General features: G+C 36.3%; 1 long non-coding RNA gene across 2 annotated transcripts; it reads right to left on the bottom strand.

Moving 5' to 3' along the window:
- Positions 1-72: 72 nt before the first annotated feature.
- LOC126493887 (uncharacterized) lies at positions 73-19,062 on the bottom strand. Of its 2 annotated transcripts, none has more exons than XR_007589894.1 (3): positions 12,362-19,062; positions 6,758-6,899; positions 73-3,002 (listed from the first exon to the last, which is right to left on the bottom strand). It is a non-coding gene; the product is annotated as an uncharacterized lncRNA (long non-coding RNA). The 2 variants fall into 2 exon arrangements; XR_007589895.1 differs by lacking the exon at positions 73-3,002 and adding an exon at positions 6,242-6,365.
- Positions 19,063-21,817: the final 2,755 nt, after the last annotated feature.

Raw genomic sequence — 21,817 nt, 5'->3', positions numbered from 1 at the left:
CTCCCCATCCTCCCCTTCTCCCTTCTCTCTCTCCCCTCCCCTTCCCCCACCCTATCGCCACCCCCATGCTCCCAACTTTTTTGTCTTCTTCCAATTTCCAGGAGGATCTATATATGTTTTTTGGGGGGTTCGCCTGATTATTTAGCATCTCTAGGATCACGAACTAAAGGCTCAATGTCCTTTGTTTATGGCTAGGATCCACTAATGAGTGAGTACATACCATATTCATCTTTTTGGGTCTGGGTTACCTCACTCAGGATAGTGTTTGCTATTTCCATCCATTTGCATGCAAAATTCAAGACGTCATTGTTTTTCATCCCTGAGTAGAACTCTAATACGTATATGTGCCACACTTTCCTTATTCATTCTTCCATTGAGGGGCACCTAGGTTGTTTCCAGGTTCTGGCTATTACAAATAGTGCTACTATGAACATAGTTGAACAAATGCTTTTGTAGTATGATTGGGTATCTCTTGGGTATATTCCCAAGAGTGGAATTGCTGGATCCTGAGGTAGGTTGACTCCCAGTTTCTTGAGAAACCACCACACAGAATTCCAAAGTGATTGCACAAGTTTGCATTCCCACCAGCAATGGGTGAGTGTTCCCCTTATTCCATATAGCATAGGCTATCATTGGTGTTTTTGATTTTAGCCATTCTGACAGGTGTAAGATGGTATCTCAAAGTTGTTTTGATTTGATTTGCATTTCCCAGATTGCTTAGGAAGTTGAACATGCAGTAGTGTATCCAAACTTTTGAGCATAAGCAAAGGAATACTCTACTTGGGTCATCGGGTAGATGGATTTTTATCTTTTTGAGAATTCTCCACACAGATTTTCATAATGGCTGTCACAGTTCACAATCCCACCAACAGTGAATGAGGGTCTCTTTTGCCCTGCACCCCTGTCCGGCATTTGTTGTCTGTTGTTTTCTTGATCTTTTCCATTCTTATTGAATAATAAAAAATATCACAAAATTGTCTTGATTTGTATTTTTTTAATTGCTATATTTAATGAACAATTTTACTCACTTAAAAAATCTTTTGAAAGCTGTCATTTAGGTCTCATGCCCATTTCTAAATGGGTCTTTTTTTAACTTTTTTATTTTGAACATTTTTGGATATTCTGCATATTAAATCTCTGTTAGAAGTATAACTAACAAAGATTCTTTCCCATTCTGTGGCTTCCTCTTTACATGATAGATTTCTTTTCATCATGCAGAAGCTTTTTGTTTCATGAAGTCCCACTTGTCCATTGTTGTCCATTGTTGACCTTGGTTCTTAGTCAACGGTATTGTCTATTTTTTCTGCTAAGAGTTCCTGAGTTTTGGGTTTCAGGTTTAATACTTTTATCTACTTGTATCTAGATTTTGTGTAAGATAATAGATACAGATCTAATCTCATTCTTCTGCATGTGGATATTCATTTACTCAATATCATTTGTTGAGGATGTTTTCTTTTGTTTTCCAGGTTATGTGTTTGATGTTGTGCTTGTTGACTATTAAGTGACTGAAGTTACATGTGCTTATGTTTGGGTCTTTGGTCTTGTTCCATTGGTCTGCATGTCTGTTTTGTGACAAAACCATATTTTATTTATTACTGTGTTTTTTAAATATACTTTAAGATCTGAAATTGTAGTACCTCCGGTGTCATTCTTTCTGTTCAGAATTGTTTTGTGTACACTTAGTCTTTTGTGGTTTCATACAAATTTATGGAATTTTCTCTTTTTATGAAGAACCAGAAAAAATATTTTGATTAGGATTGCATTGAATCTGTAAATATAGAAAATATAATATAATCATTTGAAAATATAATAATCATTTTCACAATGTTGATTATACATGATCATACAAGAGCATGTGATACCTTTGCACTTTCTAATGTTTTTCTCTGTCGTTTTTCCAAGGTTTAAAGTTTTCAGTGTAGAGATCTTTCACTTTCTTAGTTGGTTTATTCCTAGATATTTTATTTTCTTTGAAAATACTATGAATAGGAATGGGTCCATTATTGCCTTTTATGGCTGTTTGTTGTTCTTGTATAGAACAGCTTTGATTTGTGCAAGGTGATTCTGCAACCTGCCACACTGTTGAACTATTTTTATCATTATTAGAAGTTTTCTCATCTCTAATGTACAGTGTCATATTATCTGCATATAAGGATATCTGCTTTCCTTATTTCTACCCCCTTTACTTTCCTTCTCTTACCTTTTTGTTCAAGATAGTACATGAGCACAGCATTGAAAAGGAATAGGGATAGTACATATCTGTGTATTACTCTTGACTTTGGTAATATTGCACCAAGCTTTTTCCTATTTAGTATTATGATGTACCTATGGGTTCTTGTATATAGCTTTTATTGTGCTTAGGTATGTTCCCTCTAGACCTATGTTCTCTATGATTTTTATCATGAAGATATCTTGGATTTTAACAATGACTTTTTCTGCAACCATTGAGATGTAATGTAAATTTTGTCTTTAAATCTGTTTATGTGATTTGTTACATTTATTGACTTTCATATGTTGAACCATCCTACATACATGGATAAAGTCTACTTTGTCATGTAATATATTCTTTTTGATGCATGTCTTTATCCTATTTGCAATATTTTCATTGAGTTTTTTTTTATTTCTTTCTCGATTTTTTTCTTTAAGTCATTCACTGTTTTTAAGTTTTATTGCACTTTGATCAGATAGGCTACAAGGAGTGATTGAAATCATTTTATCTACAATATTTGTTTAACCAGAGACTGCTCACTCATTTCACAGCCATCCAGACCATAAGAATTACACAGAAATGTTATCAATTACAATACTGTTTGGCCTTTTAGCTCAGGCATTTTTTTATTTTGTTCTTATTTTGTGTTTGAGGTTATGGATTATTTTAGAAAAGCTGCTGAGTACAATGTGTATTCTTTGGAGTTTCAACAGAATATTCTGTAGATACCTTTTAAGTCCATGTGATGTATGATGTCAATTACTTCTGGTATTTCTCTTTTTTTTCAGATTACCTGTTTAAGTGAGAGAATAGAATATTGAAGTAAACCATTAATTATTAATGGATAGATGTTAATCTGTGTCTTTAAATCCAATAGTATATTTAATAAGAATTGGTGCCCCTAAGTTTGATGAACTAGGCTTAGGATATTAATATCTTCTTAATTAAATGTTCATTTGATTAAAATGAAGTATCTCTATCCCTTAAGTTTAATATTAGTTTAAAGTCAGTTTTTCAGTTATTAGGATAGTGATGTATACTTGTATCATATTCCCGTTTTCTTGAAGCACTATTGTGTATCATGTTTCTCGAAGGTGGTACTGATCTTTAAAATAGAAATGTGTTTATTGAAGGTAGTATTTAGGTAGATTTTGTTTCTTGACCCATTTTTTCCAGTCTGTGTCTTTTAATTGGAGATTAAAGACTTGCTTTTCAGTGTTGTTGAAGAGTATATTAGCTATGGTCAATGGGGTGTTGTTGTTTGTGTCCTCAGTAGTATTTTATGTTTTTATACTTAGCACTTTTATATTCCTTCTCTGTCTCTCTGCTATTCTTATTTTTAATAAGTTTGATATATTGGTTTTTCTATTTTTCTTAGGTCTGGTTTGTTGCGTATAAAATTCTGTTAGGCTGTTTATGTCATGAAATATTTTTCAATCATCACATTTGAGTGGGTGCATCTTTCTGGAATTTGAGGGAAGTTTTCTGCTGTAACACTATTGAGCATATATCCTATGTTATCGACTTGGAGTTCCTATTCTTTTTCTATGTTTATAATTTGTGTATTTAGTCTTGTTATAGTGTCTCAAAGTTTCCTCATTTTTTAACATGACTTTGATTATCTGGTGCACTTTCTCTATTTTCACATCCTAGTATTTATGCTTTACTTCATTCTGTTTATAAGCCTTTCACCTGACTTTGGCAAATGTGCTGTTGATCTTTATTTCAGCTTAAGTTTGGTTCAGTATTTTCTTTCTTTATTACATAAAGTTTTCCAATCATGAATTCTGTTAGTTATTTTCTCAGCTCTATATTTTTGTTTTCTTAATCTTCCCTCTGCTGTTTAAATCCTGATTCTTCAAATATCATTGTCCTCTCTAAGTCCCTCTAATTAGATCATCATGTTTATGATAATTCTTTTCAATTCTGTGTTCTAGGATTAATCTAGGTAGATCTCATTGGACAACATTTTCATAGAATTTGTGTGTTTTGTGAGGGGTGGGATTATCTTGGCCTTTCATGATGTTTGTGTGTTTGTGATATGATCTAGGCATATAGACTTCTTTCATTGTGTCTGATATTGTAGCCTGCCTCTGTGGAGTAGAATTTTGTTTCTGTTTTTGCTGTTGTTCAAGCTTGGTTGGTTTCAGATCATGTGTGAAGAGTTGGTAGGTCAGTAGGTAGTTGGTAGGCCAGCTCTCCAGACAGATATATTCATTATTATTTTTTTAAATATTTATTTATTTATTATGTATACAATATTCTGTCTGTGTGTATGCCTAACGGCCAGAAGAGGGCACCAGACCTCTTTACTGATAGTTGTGAGCCACCATGTGGTTGCTGGGAATTGAACTCAGGAGCTTTGGAAGAGCAGGCAATGCTCTTAACCACTGAGCCATCTCTCCAGCCCCAATATATTCATTATAAATGGCAGGATGAGAGTGATTCTAATTCATTAGTTGATGTGGGAGTGTCATATATCAATCTGTTGATTTCATTGGTTAATTAAATAAACTGCTTGCCCTGATAGGTTAAAACATAGGTGGGAGGAGTAAACAGGAGGAAGAGGAAGTGAGGTAAGACTCCTCAGACAGAGACAAGATAGCTCGGCTCTCTGGAGCAGAGATGCCAGGCTCCGCTCTCCCAGGCAGCTCCGACCCAGGATGGACGTAGGCTAGAATCTTCCTGGTAAGCGCACCTTGGGGTGCTTACACAGATTATTAGAAATGGGCTAGTCCAGGTGCGAGAGTTAGCTGAGAAGAGGCTGGAGATAATGGGCAAGCAGTGTTTAAAAGAATACAGTTTGTGTGTTGTTATTTCGGGCATAAGCTAGCCAGGCGGCTGGGGTACTGGGGACGCAGCCCCACTGCACCTATTTCAACAATTAGTTATCAAAAAAGTGTGTTGATATGGCTCCGGTGTATGTCTGTGTGCTGATGAAAAGCTGTTTAAGCCCAGCTATGCCAGGGACTGTGTGGATGACACACTGAGGTTCTGGGACACTTACATGTCTGGGTTGGTATGATGACTGCAAGACTCAAAATAGGCCTTCTGAAGTGTGGAGAAGATGTGAGTAGATGGATTCTGGGCTCTCGACTGGCTGGGATGGTGGACAAGAGGTGTAGTCACAGGTGGTAGGCCTGGGAACATTCAGATTGAGTGGATAGTGGGATCTGGAACACTCACTCACCTGGTTAGGTTGGTTCACAGGTTATATGACCCAGCTAGGTATGAAAATGTGATACTCACGAGGATAAATAGGAAGCTAGTGCACTCACCTGGTTGAGCAGGTGCACAGTCTGTGAGCACAGCTAGGTTGTGGGCTGAGTTCAAAGTCTTTCCTAGACTAAGATTTAAAAAAAAAAAAAACCCACTAGATTTCTGCAGTTAGAAATCTTACCACAGGGTGGCAGTGTTCCTCAGATAATGCACAGAAAGGCCACCTTAGTGAATTTCAAATGAATAGGCCTTTTTTATTGGCTGAGCAAATAACTCAGCATGTGTGATTATAACAACAAGGGTCAAACGGAACCTGCTAGAAGCTTCTGGGTAAAGACAGAGCACCTACAATAGATCTGCATAGGAAGCACAATGAAGGCAGCAGTTCATATTTTATTTATTCTTTTCTGCCTTTGGATGAACTGTGAGTGGAGTACTATTAGAATGTTAGTGGGAGGACTTTAAATATCCATAAGAATGGCTTTATTCATGTTTTATCTTCTTATCATAAGAAAAAAAACAAGAAAGCATAATAACCTAACAACCTTTCTCCTTTCTTTCCATCTTTCTGTATAGGGGGGAGCCACGGCGAGAAGGTGGAGCAGCATCCTTCCACCGTGAGTGTCCAGGAGGGAGACAGCACTGTCATCAACTGCACTTACACAGACAGTGCCTCAGTCTACTTCCCTTGGTATAAACAAGAGCCTGGGAAGCAGCCTCAGTTCATCATTGACATCCGTTCAAATGTGGAAAGGAAGCAGAGCCAGAGACTCACTCTTCTATTGAATAAGAAAGTCAAACACCTTTCCTTGCACATCACAGCCACTCAGCCTGGAGATTCAGCCATCTACTTCTGTGCAGCAGGCACACACTGCTCCCCAGGCACCTGCAGTCTGTCTTCAAACCTTCAACCAGGGCTGGAGTGACATTCTTGGTGCTATGTCAGACATTTCATTACAAAACTTGTCACATTGTTTGTTTAAGAGCAGAAAATAACATATGGATATTAAAAGCACGTATGATAGGGCCCAAGATGACCGAGGAAGTTTAGATTGATGCTTAATGGTTATTTTAAAATGCATATTTATTGTACATGTTAAATGTGTACTGTGTACTATGACATCTTGGTTTAAGTAAACAGAGGGAAACGAATAGTTAGGTGAGTAGGTGCACAGAGCAATGTCTGAAGTAAAGTGTAAACCTTCATCTTCTTCCTGTGTGAGCAAATTCTAGCATGTCCCTGTGCTCAGCAATCTAAAAGCTCTGTGTAACAGATTCTTACAGGGATTGATGATTGTCTGTTTCAAAACCATGTGTTAAATGACCAACCTGACAAGCAAGGCAGGCCCACTGCTGCAATAGTGACCTGATGGTTTGCTGGAGTAACCAACTACTTTCTCATTGGAGTTGACGCCTGCTTTGTAGGAGGGAGGTACATTTGCAGTATATCTTTCTGTCCAGAAGTCTAAGGCTGTGAAATTATAAAAACAAGAGAGAAAATGCTGCTTTAATAGATGATTAGGAAAACACTGTGAGCAACACATTCTGAAACAACTACAGAAGTTGTGAGTGAGGGGAATTCTGATGGACTCAACATCTGTTACTTTGAACTGTAAGAGACAAAAGTTCTGAGCCAAAGGCTGGCATTTACAGATTACATTTATATGTTAAAAACAACAATTAGAAAACAGATGTAGACAAAGGTGAAAAAGAATAGCTTTGTGACTATACATTAACGTGAAAAACCAAACACCCAAATTAGGAAAAGTACAAAGAAGAATCACCCATAATTCTATTGCCCGTGTTTAGCATGTTAGTTAACACTTATACTGTATTACCAATCAACAAACTATCCTTCGTAGTACTGCATAAGAACTTTTAAAAAATAGGAGTAATAATAGTAACTGCCTCATTATATTGTTGTGAGGATATAATTATCACGTAGAATAGTACTTGACACATAGGAGGGATTCAAAGTTACCAATTATCCTCTCAGTATATAATTTTAAAACATAATTTAGATTTTAGTGTTTATGCTTTTTCCATGATCACAACATCTATTCTTTTCCATAGCATTAATACTTTTATATAACTGAATGCTATATTATATGCTTTAAACTATAATTCATAAAAGGTTTTTAATAAATTCTTTAAAATTATTATTTGTAAATATAAATTTCTGTATAGGATGTTTAGCTTTTATTTCTATAATTATTATATATAATACTGCAACAAATATTTAGTGCAGTGTTCTGATTGTTTCCTTAGGGTATATACCTACTGGTGGAACTAATAAAAATTTTCTTTGAATTATATAAAAAATAGAATAACATTTTGAAAAATAAATGTTGTCAATGAGGAAATATTACTAGGACAAATTAAAAGACAGAAGGAGCTCCCATAGAAACACGGCAGTCATGAAGAAAGACTCAGAAGTGGAAGCTTTGACACTTGGGGGAAGGAGTTTTTCTGAAGACACTTGTGTGAGCTGACTGTTTGCTCTCTTCAGGTCTGCAAGGAAGAGTCCCAGATATCTCCCCAATTCCAAATGACTGTTAACATTGCATTTCCTAACAACAAGCACCATTGGTCACAATGACATTTACAGAAAAGAACTAAGGAAAAGGTCGTAGCTTACATTTGATGTAGAGCATTGCACAACATGTGAATTCTACACGCCAGTCAAAATTGCTTCCTTAGTTATGGCTGTCCTGTACAGTTAACCTTCAAACATCGTTTCAGAACAACAATGACCTCCTAAGTAAATGGGCAGCATAAACCCATCATTTAAATTTCTAGATGATAAAAAGAACAGATTTTAATGATCACACAGTCTGAAATCCCATTTATAATTACCATGACATGATAATGTTAGAAAAATTTAAAAATTTATTTATTTATTTTGTTTATGTACATGAGTGTTTTACCTGCATTTGTAATTATGTATTCTGTGTGTACCTGGTGCTCACGTAGATCATAAGAGTTACAGATGGTTGAGAAACACTATTTTTGTTCTGAAAATCAAACTTGGATCTTCTGTAAGAACAATAAACAGTGCTGTCAAGTGCCGAGCCATCAGTTTAGGCCTGAATAGTATCTTACTCCAAATTCAAATCAGGGAATATAAAATGGATAAACTGGTAAAATCTGCTTCTTGCCTTTAATTTATATTATGGTAAAAACCAAAACAGAGAACCTATCAATTATTTCAGCATAAAACTTTCATGTCAGATCAAACCCTAAGAATGACAACCTTGGATATATTAATGACCATTGCTTATATCCTTTATGTAAGAACAACTTAAAATTGGCATGTGCCTTATGAATGATTTCAAGGATAAGAGTACACTAGTGACTTCTGGGAGGTAAGAGACCCTAGGTTGTCTGTATCATCTAAGGGGAGGAGTTTCCTGACACAAGATCATCATCTCTGTGAAGTCAAAGCTACATAAGTTCATCATTGGATGTCATTTCATCATTTCTTTGTGTGAAGAGTCAACATTACTTGGGTGATACTAAAGATGAACACTTCTCCAGCGTTAGTGACTGTGATGTTGCTGTTAATACTTGGTAAGTGAAGTGACTTAAAATTTATGATCTTTCTTATATGAGGTCAGAAAAACATTTAATCATCTAAGAGCTTTGTCATTAATGTGACACATATCTTCTTCTTCCTCTAGGAAGGACTCATGGAGACTCGGTGACCCAGAAAAAAGATCAAGTGACTCTCTCAGAAAACGACTTCCTATTTATAAACTGCACTTATTCAACCACAGGGTACCCAACTCTTTTCTGGTATGTCCAGTATCCTGGAGAAAGTCCGGAGCTGATTTTAAAAGTCACAACAGCCAACAACAAGGGAAGCAACAGAGGTTTTGAAGCTACATATGATAAAGAATCCACTTCCTTCCACTTACAGAAAGCTGCTGTCAAAGAGTCAGACTCGGCTGTGTACTACTGTGCTCTGAGTGACACAGTGACACAAACTGCAGGGGGCGCTGAGCACAAACCCAGAGGAGCAAAAGAAAGCCTGGCTTCTGATCATCATGGAAACAATGCAGTCCTCAGTTGCCTTGATCTTCATATACAAGTCATTGTCTTCATATTGTTGCATGGCACCTCTGGCTCAAGTTATTCACAGAGAGCTAAATACGCCAGAAAAGGTGGCATCTAGATTATGTCTATGTAATCCTACAGAAGGACAGATTATCAGAAGGTAACAACCCTTTCATACCTCGAGGTTTCTAATAAAGTAATATGGGTAGGATGGACAGAACAAAGGGAAGCAGGAGCAGGTAGGTGATCTTCAATGTTCTTCCTCCTCTCTAAATCCAATCACCCAATCTCATCCCCAGTACATCTTTGGGTATATCTTTGGTATATCTTTCTATACAAGACTTCCTGCTATGCCCTCTCCTCCCTCTTTGCCGCCATTCCCAGAGCACTAAGTAGATTCTGTTGGCACACTCTGATTTATTTCCTGCTTTCTATATACCACCCCTCTTCTAGCCAATTTTTATGCCAAGTGTAAGCATCCAATATGAAGAACCTCATTATATCAGGATGCCTACTTACAACATCTGACAGAGTATCAGCCTACCAGGCAAACCAGAGTCACTACACTCTCCTAAGAACCAGAGAGGGCAACATAAAGCAAAGAACAGCAACAACCAATAAAGACAAGATCAGATATCAGCACCAGGGTTTGCAGTGATCCCAAACCCAGATGCCTGGATTCCAGCATAAAAAAGTCAGTAACAGCCATATGACATGTATTCAGTAAAACCCAGAAACACTAGTACAGTAGGCCCTGATAAAAGCAATGTAGTTGGAACACAAGACAATAAATTTAGAATAGAATTTATGAATATGCTAGAGGTGTTCAAAGCAGAAATGAATAACCCACTTAATCTATGAAAGCACAAAGAAGCAGTGGGATGTAGTGAAGAAAACTGTTCAAGACTTGCCGGAAGAAATAGAATCAATAAAGAAAACAGAAAGTAAGGGAAGAATGGAAAACAAAGTTTAGTAACTCAAACAGGAAGCTCAGGGTCAAGCTTCACCAAGAGATTATAAGAGATGAAATAAAATAATCTCAACCAATGGAGATAATGATAGAAAACATGGACACCTTGGTCAAAGAAGGTGTTGAATCTAAAAATTTCTAGGCACAAAATATTGGAGAAACCTAGGACACTTTGAAAAGACAAAATCTGGAGAAGCAACCCAGGTCAAAGGCACCGAAAATATTTGAACAATATCACAGAAGAAAATTACTACAATCCTCAAAAAGGATATGTCTATCAAGATACATGGAACATACAGAACACCAAATAGACTGCACCAGAAAAAAACTGTCATGGCACTTAATATTTATATTCAGAATTGTTAATATATGAAAAAGAGGAATATAAACAGTACAAGGGAAAAAAACAAAAGGAGGCATAGTATAATAATAGCTTAATAATACCAGGCTTCTTAAAAGAAAATCTAAAGTCTAGAAGACCCTGTACTATTTTAAGAGACCACAGATGCCATTCAGACTTCTATACCCAACAAAACTTCCAATCACCATAGATGGAGTAAGACATTCAATGATAAACCAAATTAAACAGAATCTGTCTAAAAATCCAGCCCTACAGAAGACACTAGAAGGAAAACTGGACCCTAAAGAAGATAACCACACCAAAGAAAACACAAGGAAAAATAATGTCAACCATCAAATCAAAAAAGGGGGGAACCCACCACCAATTCCTCAAAACAAGTAAACAAACACTTAAAAGCTTGCAAGGAAAATGTTCTAAATTTCCTAATAAAATAGTAGCCATTCTTATCCTGCATTCAAGAAAGACACATTAACATCAAACATAGACTTCACCTTTGAATAAAAGAATGGAAAAAGATGCTCCAAGCAAATGAAATTAAGAAGCAAGTCAATGTAGCCTGCATGCCACCATGTTCCCCATCATGATGATAATGTATTGATGTTTGCTGGTCTATGCAGATCTGTCTGCTAGATCTGGGAGCTGAGGACACCAAAGAATGGAGCTGAATACAAGCTTCTGCTATAAACAGCCTTACACCAGTTTCAGTGTACTTTGACACACAAATGTAACAAAGAAAGCAGTGGTCTAAAAAAGACTGTTGGAGTTCAACAAAACATGAACAAAAACTTGTCAAATAAACACCAATAAGCACATACTAAAAAGTAATGGAGCCACACCCTTTCCCAGGGCTTTCTAGAACAGGACATTTAAAACAAAATTGGCTTACTTGTACTATAGATTATATCTGGTGAAGACCAAGAGAAAGGTAGAAGGCCATATTGATAATCAGAGTATACTGACCAAATTGGTTTCTATAGCTATGTTCTGATACCTAAAATGAGTAAACATGTCTTATAAATCACATGTAGCTATTTAACAAAGGAGGCATGAAATCACATCCAAGAACAATCCAGGGAACAAAATATACTTCAGTGAAAAGGCCCTCTGCATTTTCCCCCGGAGCTTCTCTCATGTTTCCTAAAGGCATTGTTCGACAAGCATCATTCCTTTGACTGTGCTTCGACAATAGTAGGCTAAACCTCTGAAACTGTAAGCAAGTCCCAAATGTAATGCTTTCATTTGTAAGAGTTTACATGGTGATGGTTTGTCTCCACAGCAATAGAAAAGTGACAAAGATACACAATCTCACTATCTCTAGTCCCCATTTTCCTGAATGACTAGCCTCTTTTATATAATTCCTTAAACAGCAAGCTTTAATTTTTAATATTTGAAGTGGATTTATATCTGTGTGTGTATACATGGGTACACACACCTTTGTGTGTGTGAAGGATAGGAGATGGTATCCAACCACTAAAAGCTGAAGTTGCATGTTTTGCAGTATACTTAGCAAGTCCTAATGTAATGCTTAATATTCAGAGATTCTTACCTCAGATTAGATGTCCTCACAAGTGATAATTCTCTTTGCTTAGTGATGTTATCTGGATAATTATCTCTTTTTCTTTAGGTATCTAGATGTCCAGGGTCTCTTGATTTTCTGAAGATGAGTATTTTCCTGCAAAGACAAGAACAGAAACCTGCCCCAACCCTGAAGAGGTTTTCTTACCACCTGATTCGTTGTCAGGTCTATGGATGAGCCATTTCTTTTTCTCAAGAAATTTCTTTTTTTCAAACAAAATTTTTATTAATTTTAATGGTATCCATAACATTTTTTCTCCTGTTGAAACAAGAGCAAAATCCCTTCCCCAATGTAGCACATTTCCTTGCTTCCATTGTGAGGTCAACACATCCTTGAAATATACCAGCTGATTTAATTCAGAAGACTTTTCTATTATCCAATGTCTCTCTATTGCTGTTGTCCCTTTTTCATTAGTGTTAAGAAAATTCAAGGTTAATAAAGTATTATGTAACCAATTTCTGGGGTTATTTTACATCATCTTTTTCTGTTTGTTTAACATATCCTTTATAGTTTGACTTGACATTTCTACAAATGCCTGACCTGTAGGATTGTGTGGTATACCTGTAATATGCTTTATATTATAATCAGCAAAAAATTGTTTCCTTTTCATAGAGACATATGTGGGATTATTATCTGTCTTTATTTGTACAGGTATACCCATGATGGCCATAACTTCTAATAAATGTGTAATTACTGAATCAGCCTTTTCTGAGCTCAAAGTAGTTTCCCATTAAAAACCTGAATAAGTATCAATGGTGTGGTGAGCATTTTCAATTTTCCAAGTTCTGCAAAGTGGAACACACACGTTTGCCATATTTTATTCCTTTGAGTACCTTTTGGGTTTCTCCCTCTAGGTAGCAGTGTTTTTTTAGAAAGAACAAGTAGGACATATCTTTATAATTTTCTTAGCTTTCTTCCATGTAAGAAAAACTCTTTCTTTAAATCTTTGCTGTTGACATGATGTTTCTTATGACATTCTGAGGCCTTCAACACATTTCCAATATTTGATCAATGTATGCATTGACCTGGTAGACCTGTATGGGATTGAATGTATGTTATGTACATGGGGCAGAGCCTATTCCTGATTATATCTTGAACCTATATGAATAATGAAGGCAATTCTGTAGCATTTAGTATAAATTCACCAGTTTCAAAATGCAAGAATCTCTTTTTGCATATTTTGAATCAGTAACTATATTAAGAAGTTCTTTAAAATCCCGTAGTACCATGAGAACAGCATATAATTCTGCCTTTTGAACAGAATTATAAGGGCTAACTTAAATCTTCTGATTTGAAAACTGCCTTTCCTGATTTATTTGCATCACTATAGAATGTACAGGCTCCAGTTATTGGTGTATCCTATGCGGAGAAGGATCCAAGTATTTCTCTTTATAAGGTTAATTCTATCACTTTTGGGATAATTGCTATTAATATCTCCTAAATAACTTAGCATAAGCTCTTTGCCAATGTTCATTGTCTTCCCATACTTTTAAAAATTTATCAGTAGTGAAAGGCACTATAATTTCTGCTGGATCTAAACCTGCTCATTGACAAACTCTCAATTTTCCTTTTATAATTAATTCAGTGACTTTTTTCCACATAAGTTTTAAATTTTTTACTTGGTTTATGTGGTAAAAAGATCCATCCTATGATAATATCTTCCCTTTGCATTAAAATTCCTGTAGAAGAAATTTTCAAAGGCAATATGACTAAAATGCAATTAAGATTTGGATTCACCCTAACCCCATGTGTCCCCTGTAATTTCTCTTCAACAATAATCAATTTGTTTTCCTCTTCAGTTATTAATTCTCTGGGACTATTCAAGTCTTTATCACCATCTATGGTTTTGTTTAAATGAATTATTAGACTAGGTATTATCCCAACAGCAAGTCATAGACTAGAAATGTCTCCTAAACATCTTTGAATGTCATTAAGAGTCATAAGCAGTCTCTCCTAATTTGTGCCTTTTGTGTTCTAATTTTCTGTAAACCTATTCTATAACCTAGGTAATTAACAGAATTTCCTCTCTGTATTTTTTAGGAGCAATTTGTAATTCCCATTTTGGCAAACTTTCTTTACTTCTTCAAACATTCTTTCTAAAGTATCTCTGTTTGAATCAGATAGCAAAATGCCATTCATTTAATGGTAAATTTTAGATTTAGGAATTTATTTTACATATTATTTCCAATGGCTGACTTACAACATATTGGCATAGAATATGGCTATTGAGCATTCCCTGTGAAAGGACAGTCCACTGGTATCTTCTAGTAGGTTGAGAATTATTATAAGTAGGCACTATAAAGGCAATTTTTTCTCTGTTCTTTTCTCATAAAGGTATAGTGAAGAAACCATCTTTCAAATCAATAACTATAAGAGGCCATTCTTTTGGCAATAGAGAAGGCAGAGGAATTCCAGATTGTAGAGGGAGATCCCATAGGTTAAACTACCTTTTGACAGCACTTAGATCTATCACCATTTCCACTTACTAGATTTCATTTTAACATTACAGGAGAATTCCAATATCTGGTTGATTCTTCGATATGGTGAGCATCTAGTTGCTCCAGTACCAACTGTTCTAAAGCCTGCAATATGTCTTCTGTTAATGGCCATTGTTTAATCCATATTGGCTTCTCAATTAACCATTTTAAAGGTAGTGTTTTTGGTACCTCTAAAGGTCTGATAGTTGCTTTGTGTTCTTGTATATCTAGAATGGCTGGTGATCTTTGTGTATAGTACCTTATAATATTTTTCCCAGAAGTATGAGTTTCTGGGAATGCAGGTATGTTAATCTGGGTATTCTATTGCTTCATCAGGTGACTTTATCATAAATTCACTGCAATATTAGCCACATATGGCCTCAGCATTCCTCTCTGTCCTTCTGACCCTATGCATTCAACCCATTTAATGCTTTGTTACTCTTGAGATATGGTTACAATACCTAGTAATTGAGCATCTGACTCTTGAAAGAGGTCAATTTGTATGCCCAGATTCTGGAGTAATGATATCAGGTCTGCACTTGTATCTATCAAATCCACAATTACAATACCATTTATATGCACTATTAGCTTTAACCTTTGATCATTTATAGAAGTCTGCCAGAATATATGTTTCCTATTTTCTATTGAAATTTTTGATTTATCCTCCATGTTTATTTCATCATCCAGAACAGTATTTTTTTTCCAGAAGGCACTAGATTTTTTTTAATTTTGCTAGTGAGACATGACTTTCACAGTGACTGGGAATGACTGGTCCACTTTTGACTTGGGGGACTGTGAAAGGCCCCGCAAAGGAATTTCCCAATGATATCAGGTTGTCTTGTCTATCTTTTGTTGATCTGCATTGATTGGTCCAATGTTGACCTTTGCCACACATTCTAAATATATCTGAAGGCTAAATTCTTCTTTTTTGTTATTTTTTATTTTTTTATTTTCGAGGCAGGGTTTCTCCATAGCTTTTTGGTTCCTGTCCTGGAACTAGCTCTTGTAGACCAGGCTGGCCTCGAACTCACAGAGATCCACCTGCCTCTGCCTCCCAAGTGCTGGGATTAAAGGCGTGTGCCACCACCATCCGGCTAAATTCTTCTATTCTTGACATTTGCAGAGGAGACATTATTCCTAGGAATTCTTTGTCTACAATCCCTTCTCAGATGTACTATTCTACCATAATTAAAACATTTGGCACTTTGATGTCTCCTCATAACTTTGGAAATGGCTTCTCCTACCCAAGATTAAGCGTTACAGTCAAATGTCTCAATGTTCATTGTATGCGGGATCCATTCATCTATCAGTGCTGATCTAATCTTTAAAGGAACAAGCATATTTTTTTTTTTTTGTATTCTAAGCTGGCATTTTCAAAAGCCAGAGATTCAAGGACTCATCTATTTGTACAGCCTTAGTTAATCTTTATAAAAAGACACTAAAGGGTTCTTTCTGGCCCTGTTTAACCCTGGTAAATGATTCAATTCATTTCTCTAGTTCTTGAATCCTGTCCCAAACATTTAAGGCTGCTTTGTGGCATGGGGACAAGATTTGTTCATCGTAAAGAGCTTGAACCTATGTGTCAGCATAATTACCATCACCAAGAATTTGACCTTTGGAAGTCTCAAGTACTTTTGCTTTTCCCTGTTCTAATTTTAGCCTTTCTCTGATATAGCATTTAAACATCAATTGTGGCCCATTAACTAGGACCGATGAAACTAACTGAAGCCAGTCATGTGGCATGGTTTTAATGCTAGAAGCCCATGTCTTTGCCATCTCCCTAACAAATATGGAATGCAAGTCATAAGTCACTATAGCTTGCTTAATTTCTTTCAGAACATTCATTCTTATATGTATTCATCTACCTTCTTTGGATCCTTTTGTGCCTTTAGAACTTTATACTTTGTCAGAGTAAATTACAGGGTAGGAAACTAAAACCCTTGGTAAGTCAACTCAGATAGCTACTGGTGATGTTAAATCCTATCCTTGTACCTTCTCTCCCTGTTCATCAGATCCAATACTTTCCTCAATCATTTCAAATGTTTTTGCTTCTGTTTTTGTGAAGCCTGAATTTCCTGACTTGTATATATTGCTAGTGATTTCATTGAGGCACCTAGTCTCTGGTCCTCATTCTGCACGTGTGATTCCAACATCTGAAGTTTTTCCTTTAAAGATAACATCTTATCCTTGGACATTATTTGGATAGTGTTCCAATTGCCTTCCTGGAGAGATACTCTATCTGCTAACCTATAACTTTTTAACAATTTTTGATTGTCAAATACAACAATATGAATTATTTTAGATAATTTCTTAGTACTTTTTGACATGGATTCAATTTTGACTGTCAAATTAATGTTACCCTTTTCAATACTATTAATTTTCTCAGGTAACTTTTGATTTTTGATTGTATTAATCCTGGCAGCTAGCTGTTCATTATTTGTCTGTAAAGACTGTGTCATTTCTAAATGTTCCTCATTCTTGGCTCTGTTATCAAACCATTTTCTTAAGGATATAATATGAAGAAAAAACTGAGTCCCAATGTCCAATAAATGAATGTATCACAATTAACCATATAAGCCTTACAGAACACAGTCCAGAGTATTAGCAAAAAAGTTTCTAAAAGTTTCAATGGTATTGTTGTCTACCATTATATAACTTTCAAATTTATTGAAATTACCTGTCATGAGGTCAAATTGTTTTAGGTGTAATAATCTTCATTGTCCAGTAGGTGTCAGAATTACAGTCACAACTAGTTGCTATGCAACCAGTGGTGACATGAAAAGTCCCGAGCAGCTTTAGTTTCCTGCCTTGGTACTGGTTAAATACTAAAAAGTATGCTTTTCTTGACAAGTTAAAATCAATTAAATTCATTTGTTACAAGGAGAAAGAAGCCCAGAACCAATGGGCAGGGAGCACAAACAGGAAGCTGCACAAGTTGCCATGTGGCAAGGAACACAGCAGTGGGGGAAGGGATGTGTGTAAACTTCAGAAATTTCCAAGTAACCGCATGCAGTTAGCTACAACGTGTCAGGGGCTTTACAAAAATCTGCTTAGGCAAAAGCTAGCCAAGCAGGTGGGGGTGGGAGGCTTTCCACCTGGTAGATACAGAGTCCAAAATCCACGTTGGGCACCAGATGAAGAAGTACTCTAAAAAGAAATCTCACACTAACTCAGACTTGAATATAATAAAAGGTTATTTATTTAGGGGTAGACTCACAGATCACAATCCTCTGCACAAACTGGAAACCGAATCATGCCACTGGAAAAGAGGCCAGACCCACACTGTACGTTGGCATATATGTAATAACAGGCCTTGCTCAAGTGGTTGGATAACTTAAAAGCTACTGGCTGTAGGAATTCCTATAGCAGTAACCCAGAGCCAGAAAGACAAATATAATTTGTACTTACTCATACGTGGCTTTTATGCATAAGACAAAGAAAAACCAGCTTACAATTCACAATCCCAGAGAACCCAAACAACAAAGAGGTCCTTAAAAGAGATATATGTGGATCTAATCTACATCGAAAATAGAAAAAGACAAGAATTTCTGAGTAAACTGGGAGCATGGGGATCATGGGAGAGGGAAGAAGGGGAGGGAAGAAGGAGTGGAGTGGAGAAAAAAATATCTATATAGCTCAATAAAAACAATTAAAAAATAAATAAAAAGATGTGAAAGCATGCACCCAAGAAGAGAATCTAACTAATTTTGCTAAGTAAACATAGAATTAAGCCAATTTTTAAATTTTTACCCTTATACCCATAGATTATTACAGTTCTCATCCTTAATCAGAGAAGCTCCTTGTTCTAAAAGACAATAATTAACAGAGATTCTCACTACTTGTCCAAAGCAAAAGAATAATTGATTGTGGTGTGGTCAGCCTCAAATATTGACATAGAAGGATGGAAACTTGAAAAACCAGAAGTCTGAGAAGATTGCTATAAAATATTGTCTGAATATGACAGAATTCTTGTACTGATGAACTCAGCAACTGTGGTGTCTACACAGGATTAAGCCAATCAACATTCCAGGATGAGTGGAAGAGCTTTGACCTGGCACCATTGGTAGCTGAGAGATACAGGCCATGAATAATTCAGGAGAAGACAGAATCAGTTGTCTCCAGGAATGTATGTCATAGTAGGTTGTCTCTGGTCCAGTGGATTGATCTATGCTCATGTGCACAATGGCACTTATAATTGGAGAAAGTTTACAAAGAATAGAATAAAGACAAATGATCTAATGAAGATGGATCTGGAGAATTTGAAGGAGGGAGTAGGGTTTGATTGTGATCTAAATATATTATATGTCTATCAAAGAGTAGATAAAATAAAATTTTCAAGAGGATTGAATGCTCATGAATCAGAAAAAATGTTAATGGATGTTTGTATATTTTGTAAAACTGTTATTTCAGAAGCATAATCAATAAGGACATTCCAAAATATATAAGTCTCGGTGTTCCAATAACTGAAAAAGTATCACTACAAGAGTGGCTCTAGGTCTCTGGGCTGAAATAGAATGACACTGTGGTGATTGGTGGTCATTGCCATCTCAACAGATTCTCGACGAACTTGGGAATGCACGCCTGAGAAGGCTGTCCTCCAGGCTAGCATACTTTTAGGCTTTATTTTTCATCGTCGAATGTTTTCCAAAGCTGTGTTGGCTGCCATCATGTGTTATTACCATGCACCTTCTAGTTTTCAAATGTACTGAAATGTATCTGTCATGCTTTTGTCAAGCACACTGTACCACTGAAGAGAATGATTTCATGGTTGCTATTTCCCCTCATTCTATTCCTTATGTAGATGTTAGTGGGCAAGGGAAGAGTCTGACTGGAAAATATATAGTGAGAATTGATGTCATGAGTGTTGGGCAGAAAGGGATCTGACACACTGCTGGCTCTCAACTGATAGCATGTGCAAAGGTATGAAGCATGTTGTAGGACAAAAGAAAACACATTTTTTGTTGTCTGCTTGGTTTTCTGAATACTCAATTAAGCTATGGTTTACATGGGCCTCTGATACCTTGCCTGTTAGATTACAATGGAAACATGAAGAAATATGCAGGAGGAGATTTATAAACTTATAATTTTTGGAGACCAGAGCTTTTCAGTAGGATAAAAGTAACAATAGAGTTTAGTAAGTGAACATGGTGTTGTTTATGGTCTAAGTGCTGAGATCAACTGCATTTCTACAGCATCAACTTAAGGAAGCCCCATTTTGACACAGGTGTAAGGGACAGTTAGAACAACACAGGCAGATTAGAAAGGGAAACTGCAATTCCTGAGATGGAGATTATTGTTCTCACAAGACATCACCAAGAAAATAACAGGAAGGCACGAGAAGGGTTGTAGTTACTGAGTCATGAACAGTAAAAGAAAAGGGAGGACCCAGGAGCCCTATAGAATGTTCAACCCAGAGCCCATTTAGTGGCCTCCTAGCCTTAGTATTCCTCATATCCCTGAGGGATATTGGATTTCTTCACAGCTTGGTCTTCTGTCTGTCCAGGATTCTCAGTTCTTTCTCCATCCCAGTGAGAAAGGTGATCCCTTTGATGAATCACAGCTCCCCCATTATATATCCTTGAGACTTTCATCTGGTATTAGAGAAACATTCTACTCAGGTCATATACTTGACTAAAAATAACAAAGAAGGACTTGGAAAAGACTGTGATCATCCAGCACTCAGAGTCCACTTACAAGTGAGAGCTCCCATCCCTTGACCATGGCTACCATCATGGCACTCACAGTGAGTCCCTACCATCACTGGAAATAAGGGGGGTAGGGGACTGTGCTGCCATGGAGCAGAACACGTTGATCTCAAATAGCTGAACAGAATTTCTCCTGGAGATGCAGGACAGAGGCTTATGTTGTCACTCCTAAACCAAGTTAAACTGTGAACCAGACCCAGTGTGATTCCTTCTAAGTTCCAGGTCATCTCCTAATTAAGTATCTAGAGCAATCAAGGTTCCATCTTTGACAGCAGTTGCTGTTGATCTCTGAGGAGGTAGGGCTGAGAAAGTGTTATAGGAGTACAGACAGATGGGAAAGAAAAAGTAAGATCCTTGAGATGGAAACTTCTTTTTCCTAGAAGACAACTTGAGTTGAACTGGTAAGAAGGCATGGGTGGGTAACCTAAACAAGATGAATAGTTGAAAGGAGAAGACACATGGGCTCAGTAAAACCCCCTAGGCAAAGCCCAATTATCTTAGACTTACAAGTGTTCCCATTCCAATAGATAAAGGCTATACTTTTTCTTTCTGCATAGTTCCACCTTCTGTCTTTCTAGGATGTTCTGTTCTTTATCTGTCTCATGGATGGAGCACAGTACTGCCCCTGCCCTAGATAATCCCCAGTATCCCTGTCACAGATGTTTGTTACTGAATATCCAAGCACTTCTAGTACCACCAGAGTAAAGAAACAGCTGACCAAATAAATTCTATGCTGAGAATCCATCTTATACCCAAAACAATTAATATCATCAGAAAACAAAAGGCAATGATATTGTGAACATGATGAGAAATAAACTCTCATATGTAGTTTATCAGGATATAAATTAGTATAGCCATTATGAAATTTAGTGCAATATTTTTGCTGAAAACACTTAAAATAAATAATAAAATAAAATAAAATAAAAAATTTAAAAAATTCCACATAACCCAGCGTTAGCACTCATAGTTGCGTGCCTAAAAGAATCAAACTCAGTAGACAATAAAGATATGTGCAGATCATGCTGTTTTGGTACTATTCACATTAACCAAATTATGGAATAAGCTCAATTGTACATCATTGAGTACCAAAGAGTGAAATGGGACATGAATATGAGTAACATATATGATATGTGTGTATTAAAATATTACAATATTTTTAATATTTATTTATATAACAATATATAGATATTACTACAAACAAAAATAAATAGGAACTGGAGAGATGGCTCAATTAGAGAAATGCC

Source organism: Alexandromys fortis, unplaced genomic scaffold, assembly GCF_014885135.2.
Source record: "Alexandromys fortis isolate MF-2015 unplaced genomic scaffold, M_Fortis_MF-2015_v1.1 scaffold_347, whole genome shotgun sequence".
Classification (NCBI taxonomy): Eukaryota; Metazoa; Chordata; class Mammalia; order Rodentia; family Cricetidae; genus Alexandromys; species Alexandromys fortis.
Note: the sequence above shows the minus strand (reverse complement) of the source record. Positions and strands in the feature narration are given on the sequence as shown.